The sequence below is a fragment of the Antechinus flavipes genome, chromosome 1 (genome assembly GCF_016432865.1).
Source record: "Antechinus flavipes isolate AdamAnt ecotype Samford, QLD, Australia chromosome 1, AdamAnt_v2, whole genome shotgun sequence".
Taxonomy (NCBI): Eukaryota; Metazoa; Chordata; class Mammalia; order Dasyuromorphia; family Dasyuridae; genus Antechinus; species Antechinus flavipes.
The window spans coordinates 97,609,534-97,616,618 of NC_067398.1; the positions used below are offsets into that span (position 1 = coordinate 97,609,534).

Genomic DNA, 7,085 nt, shown 5'->3' on the forward strand with positions numbered 1-7,085 from the left:
TTTTCATCAACAAAAATAGAGATCAATGGAGGAGGAGCAAGTTTGGAGTGCGGAGGTGATTAATTCTGTTTTGGACATAGTCTCTAAGATCTCACAGATCTATGATCATTCTTGAATCTATTTTCAAAGCGAAACTAGCTTCTTGCAGCAACATTCCCAAAGAAAATCCCTTGCAGATTTTTAACCCAGTAAACCACTTTCTTTGCTCTTCACTTTATGTAAAGTGTTTCGCAGTTCTTACTTTTTTTAGCCATGCCTTCAATTCCCCTGATCTTCTCTTTCCCACGTCTCCTGCGGATCCCTCGAACATCCTTCATCTATCTCTTCATCCTTCAAAGTTAAAAGGTTGTTATAGATTAGGAATTCAGTCCCACTCCACAATTCTGTGCAAGCACACAGAGAATCTCCCAGGTTCTTTCTTTGTCAGCTCTTCCCAGAACCCTGCGAGAGGGGGCTTCCATTGTGACCCATCAGCTAGCTATGTTCAGGCAGCAATAATGGAGGAGAATGCAATAAGCTGTCACTTGAAGACAGACTTGATGCCCTGAGCCTTAATGGGAGAATAACACAATAGGGTCAGACTAAAAAGGTTTCCTTATGAAAATTTTATCAGCAACTTTGGTAAATGGCTGAGGGAAAGGTGCCTTGCTCTCAGGCAAACCTGGGACCTGTTTTTACAAGGTGCAGCCGGCCCGCATTGCATCACCCCCCACAAGATATTAAGGGCACTCAAATTGAATTAACACCAAATCAGTCCGGTGCACTTAACAATACAAATGCACTTAAGGGATGCCTCAGAATGATTTGTGACTAAAGAAAGCAAAGAAGAAAACGGCCTTCAAGACCACAAAGGCGGTGTTGGATGTCATCTACAGGAAAAGCCATAAGTAGAGCTTAGAATACCGGAAAACCATGAACTTCGGGGGCTCTCAGATACCTCGGACGCAGCCGTAAAGTAGATGGCCGCTCTTGCGGTATGCAGAAACAATTGATAAATAAATTACAGCCAATTTTCTTAGTGGCACGGTCTCCATTACCTCTGACAGCAGCGTAACTGCTCGGCTAAAATGAGACGAGGCGAATAATGGCGTATCGGATAGCCCCGCGCGGAAACTCTTTGCCAGCTGCCAGGCCTCCTCATGGCGGCGATGACACCGAGATCCCCCGTAAGAGAAAACTGATGGGACGTGACAGTTTATGGGGTGAACCGTGACATGTCCTAAACGGAGTCAGCTGAAAACTTCCCTGTCAGAGATCAGATTAGTAATCACCACTTTGAGGGACTTCTACTCACATTCTCTACTATTTACATATGCTCCTTCCTATCCTTTTTTTATTCCCCATCCTCCTGTCTTTCTTTCTTTCCTTCTCTCCTTCTTTCCTTTCACTCCTCTCACTCCTTTCATTCTTCTACCTCTCTGTCTCTCTCTCTGTCTCTCTGTCTCTCTCTCTCTCTCCCCTCTCTTCCCCTTCTTTCTTTTTCTCTCTCCCCCCTCTATGTCTCTGTCTCCTCTCTCTGTTTCTCTATCTGTTTCTTCCTCCCTCCTCTCCTCTCTTTCCTCTCCTTTCCTGGCTTTTTCTCTCTCTCTCTGTCTCTCATTTCCCTCTGTGGTTCTGTCTCCTTTCTCTGTGTCTCTCTGTTTTTCTCCCTCTCTCCTTTCTTCTCTCTCCCTCTCCCTCCCTCTTTTTTCTTCTCTTTGTCTATCTCCCATCACTCAATTTTTCTCTTCTTCTACCTCTCTCCCCCATCTCTCTCTTCATCTCTATCTTCTTTCTCTGTCTTTCTCTCCCTTCTTCTCTCTCTGTCTCCTCTGTATCTCTGTGTGTCTGTCTCTCTTTCTCTCTCTCTTCTCTGTCTTATCTTTCTCCCTCTCTTTCTTCTCTCCACCTTTCCCTCCTTCTTCTTTCTTCTCTTTCTCTATCTCCCATCACTCAATATCTCTCTTCTTCCCTCACTTCTTCCCACTCTGTCTTTGTCTTCTTTCTCTTTCACTGTCTCTCTGTCTCTCTTTCTCTCCTTTTCTGTCTCTTTGTGCCTCTGTCTCTTCTCTCTGCATGTCTTTCTCTTGTATCTGTCTCTGTCTCCCTCCCTCTCTCTTTTCATCCCTCCTTCTCTCCCTCCCTATTCTTTATTCTATTTTTCTATCTCCCATTATTCAGTTTCTCTCTTCTCCCACCTTTCTCCCCTCTTTTTTTCCTCTTTATCTTTCTCAAATTCTTTCTCCTGTTTCCCTCTTTATTTCTCTCTCCCCTTCTCTTTCTCCCTCTTCTATCTCCTCCTTTCCCCTTCTATCTTCTTTCTCCTTCCATTCCTCTCTTCTGCTTCCTTCCTTTCTCTTTTCAGCCCTCTACTCTATTTCTTACCCCACTCTCATCATTTTCCCCCCACATTCCACATGTGCCCAGCTGGAAGAAAGTTAAGCCATTTTCTCCCATGAATGACCTTAAGAGATGATCTTGGAAACTTGAATTCCCTTCTGGACATGGGAAACTTCAGGAGGAGAAATAAAACTCCCCAGGGGTTTCTTTCAATTCTGTGAAACATACACATGGAGAAAAGGCATGCTTTTAGGAAAGAGCTGACTCCACAGGAGAGACTTATTCTAAATAGAAAAATCCACTTTAAATTGGAAGTGCCCTAATTTAGACAGAGATTGCTAAGAAAAACTGGGGCAGGTAGAGCTTGATTTTATCCTACCTTTCTAAAAAACAAGATAGGCCAATAGGAGGCTTTTAAATAAGGAGAGCTTTTTCCAGAGGCCAGTGAAGCAGAAAGATGAGCTGCTGAATAACCATCATCATCACTACTGGAGAGATAAAATGTTTCACTTGATGGCAAGCTGTAAAATTTAGAGCTCAAAGCCCTTTCTGAGATCATACAACCCAAACTTCTCATTTTAGAGATGAGGAAAGTGAGACTCAGAGGAGTTACATGACTTGTTTGGAAGTCATTTCATGGAAGAGATTTCCCAGAGATCTTGGCTCTCTGGGAAAGGACCAGAGTACTCAAGTACTCAAAGCAATACAAACACATCAGCTTAAGAGATCTAGAACTGAAAGAGATTTTAGAAACCATTGAGTGCAACCCCTCACTTTAACGAAAAAAAAATTGAACACAGGGAGTTCATAATTTACCTAGGTTTACACAGGTAGCAGATGTTTTAGGCAGAATTTGAACTCCTCAGGTGTTGCTGACACTACAGTATGGAGTGATTTCCATGATATTCTATGATTATAACCAATTCTTTGTCAGATGGAGGAAAGAAGCAAAAAAAAAAAAACAAAGAGCTATGGGTTGAGTGCCCCAAAGCATTTTCTCTAGTACTTTTCAATCTTCTTCAATAAAATTTAGACAGGATTAAATGGGTGGCAGAAGACATCCACTTAAAGTGGGATTCCCTATATGCTGTCAGGAACCATAGTTGTGTTCTGTATTGCTTAGTTTTGAATAAGGGCTTTCTTTGTTACAGGGAAGGGCTCGGTGCTGAGCTGGGGAATAAGATGTTGAAGAGAAATGACTGTAAAGATAAAAGGTAATAACAATTTTTTAATTAAAAGAAAAAAATCCGGTTGCTATAAAAGAACCTAAAAATACCTTCCATATAAGAAGCCCTCCGTAACTGTCAAAATAATTTTAAAAGGTCTTGTAGGCGTCCTCTCAGAAGGAAGCTAAGTGGCCCAATGAATAGAGAATTGATGTTGTAGTGAGCAAGAATTGGGTTCAGATTTGGCCTCAGACATTAACTAGCTATGTGAACCTGAGTTTTTAACTTGTTTGCCTTAATCCACTGGAGAAGGAAATGGAAAACTACTCTAGTATCTTTACCAAAAAAATTCAGTGTTTTGGGCCAGTGGTGTGTCATGGTCCATGGGATAAAGAAGATTTGGACATGATTAAATAAGCCTTCCCCCCATTTACTTCACTGCACAAGTGGAGCACTTTGGATATGGAATATTGCTTATGATGTCAGAATTTTTAAATAAATTAGTGAGTATTGCTAAATTATATTTTATTCCTTATTATAATGTCTGTCTGGGTTAGGATGAAGGAAGAGACACATTGGGAAATATAAGTGATGTGAAAACAAAACATCAATAAATTACTTTTAAAAAAGAAAATGCTTTCCTCTCAAACAGGAATCCCTGCTTCTTCTTTTCAATGAAGTGTTGAATTTGTATCTCAGAGGACCCAGGTTCAAATCTTGAGTCTATCTATCACTATCTAGTCTTTGTGTTAATTTATTCATTTATACAATGAGGAAATTGGATTAAATAATGTTTAAGGTGCTTTCAAGCTTTAAATATTATGATACTCTACTTGTGAAGTTTCAGATCATGCATAAAAAGAATTAGCTCTGGTCTTTCTTGTTTGCCTCCTTACCTATCTAAATCCTTCCTCCTATATGTCTGTCTGATTCCCTTCTCCTAATATTGTAACTTTAGTAGAGAATTTCTGTGCACTATTCTTAATATGAATTATGATTTACATTGCTGTATGACTTCAGAGTTTATAGAATGCTTTCCTCAACACATCTATATGAGGAAAACTTAAAATAAATATTTACCTCATTTTATAGCTGGGGAAACTGAGGATTGTTCAAAGCAACGCAATATAATTTGCTAAAAATCATACAGCTAGTTATGACTGAATAAGGATTTGAATCCTGGTCTCCTAAGACCTTTTCCCATTTTTAGGCCTAATTCTTTTCATCTTTACTCTGAATTCAAATTGCCAGCCACCTTTAGCTATTTAATTGATCTTCCAGAAAAAAAAATCAGCCTTCTCTAGTTTTTTTATGCTTGATATATAAAATCAAAGAGTTGAGTTGAACTAAATCTATAAGATCTATCCATCCCAGTTCAAAATGCAGGGATTCTGTGATCCCTGTCAAGATATTATTTGAAAATGGCTGAAAATATTACCCATGCAAGGGATATTTATATTTTTTACAAAAAATGCCAAAATACCAAAGTAACTTTATGATCTAAAGAACTTAATTTCTAATGATGATGACATTTCACATATCGTAATGAAGGATTATTTTAAGATGGAATTTTGCAAGATCATATTATATATTACAATATCAAATAATATTTTGTAGTATGATAATAATACAAGCAAAGACAAAGTAAACATGTTACAATATCAAATATTACATTTCTTGGGTTTTGCTATTCAATCATTTTTCAGTCATTTTGATTTTTCATGACCTCATTTGGGATTTTCTTGACAAAGATACTGAAGTGGTTTGCCATTTATTTCTCCAACTCATTTTACAGATGAGGAAATTGAAACCCACAAGCTTAAATGACTTAACAGGGCCATACATCTAGTATGTGTCTGAGGCCAGATTTGAATTCAAGAAGATGAAGTTTTCCAACTCCAGGTCCCATTCCATCCATTGTGCCATTTAGCTGCCCATCGCTCTTTTCTACCACCCACTCATTTCATGTAATTTTTCAAAAGAAAATTACTTTGCTAAATAATTTTGAACAAGTTTAGTTTGAATTAGATGTATTTGCATTCAGAACACTTGAATTTGACTCCCAGCTTAACACTTACTAGCTACAGGATGCTGAAGTCAATCAGTAAGTGTCTGTTAAGCACCTACTATGTACCAAGTACGTTACTAAATGCCAGGTATATACAATGAAAAGTTAAAGATGATTTCCTGTTTTTTAATGGGAGAGATAAAGTGAAAGAAACTGCTTGCAAACAAGGTATATGTAGTATAAATAGGAGATAAACAACATTCAGGGAGATTGAGAGAGGATTCTTGTAAGGAGATTGGATTTTAGCTGGGATTTAAAAGACTTCAGATGGCAGAGTTGAGGAGGCAGAGAATTCCAGAGAAAGCTAGTGAAAATGCCCAAATTTGAGAGATGGAATATCTTGTTTGAGGAATAGTAGGGGAGCCAGTGTCATCACAGAGCAGTGATGTGGCAATAGGGGTTAAAGCGGAAGAAGACTGGAAAAATGGGGATGGGATAGGTTATGAATGACTTTGATAACCAAAAAGATTTATATTTGATCCTTTGAGAAGAAGCCACTGGAATTTATGAAATAGACAATGAATAAATCATATACTCTTCCTCTAATTCTTAGTTTCTTCCTCTATCAAATGGGAATAATACTTGTACTATCTTCCTCACAAGATTGTCATGAGAAAAGTATCATGAGGCCTGAAGCACTTAATTATTATTAGCAAGGTGGACAAAGTAGAAACTTGATACTTACTAATTGTGTGACTGTGGACAAGTCATTTAGCCCTAATTCCCTTGGAAAAAAAAAAGAAATTTTAATTCTGATCCTCTCTCCATCACTTATCTTGTGACTTTGGACAAGTCATTTCTGTTCTCAAGGCCTCAGTTTCTATCTTTAATGTAAGAGGGTGGAATTAAGAATAGTAATTATCTAGGAAATTCTAAAATTCTAAGTCTAGTATATTCAGTGTGTAGCCCTCATTAATTTATACACTCTCTGTACCATACATGGGCCCAACCAATATTCCTCCAATTTTGACAAATAGTTTCAACTCTCTCTTCCATAAGATTTCTTTCTAGATTCACATTTAATTTTTTTCTGCTTCTCTTTTATCCAGGTTAAAAAAAAAAGTGGGAAGGGAAGATATCTGAAAAAGGCAAGAAAAACACAAAATGAGAAGATGAATTATTGAATAATTCTTAAACATAATAATTAAGTTAAGAAAACTTGAAAATTGACTATATTATCCCAATTAGTTGGTGAAGCAGACATTTACAGAATTAACAGCATTTTAGAGCTAAAAGGGGCCTCATTGTCTATCTAGTCAACCCAATAAAGAATCCCCATTACAAAAAACCTGATTCATGGCTATGAAGACCTCCTGTGAAGTGAACTTAACACACTCACCAAGGTAGCCCTTCTACTTTTTGATTGCTCTGTTAGGAACTTTTCTCTTATATGAAACCTAAATTCCATCCTTTATAACTTCTACTATTTATCCCTAGTTTTATCCTTTGGAAGTCAAAGAAAAAAGTGTAATCCCTAGATTATAAGGATTAGATTGTAAACTTCTTGAGCACTAGTAATGTGTCTGAGCCAA

The 7,085-nt window shown here is 37.9% G+C and overlaps 1 long non-coding RNA gene across 1 annotated transcript; it reads left to right on the forward strand.

Moving 5' to 3' along the window:
* The first annotated feature begins 472 nt into the window (after positions 1 to 472).
* On the forward strand, positions 473 to 6,816 carry LOC127549486 (uncharacterized). Its single transcript, XR_007950645.1, has 3 exons — positions 473 to 1,166; positions 3,471 to 3,533; positions 6,603 to 6,816. It is a non-coding gene; the product is annotated as an uncharacterized LOC127549486 (long non-coding RNA).
* The last annotated feature ends 269 nt before the right edge of the window (positions 6,817 to 7,085 follow it).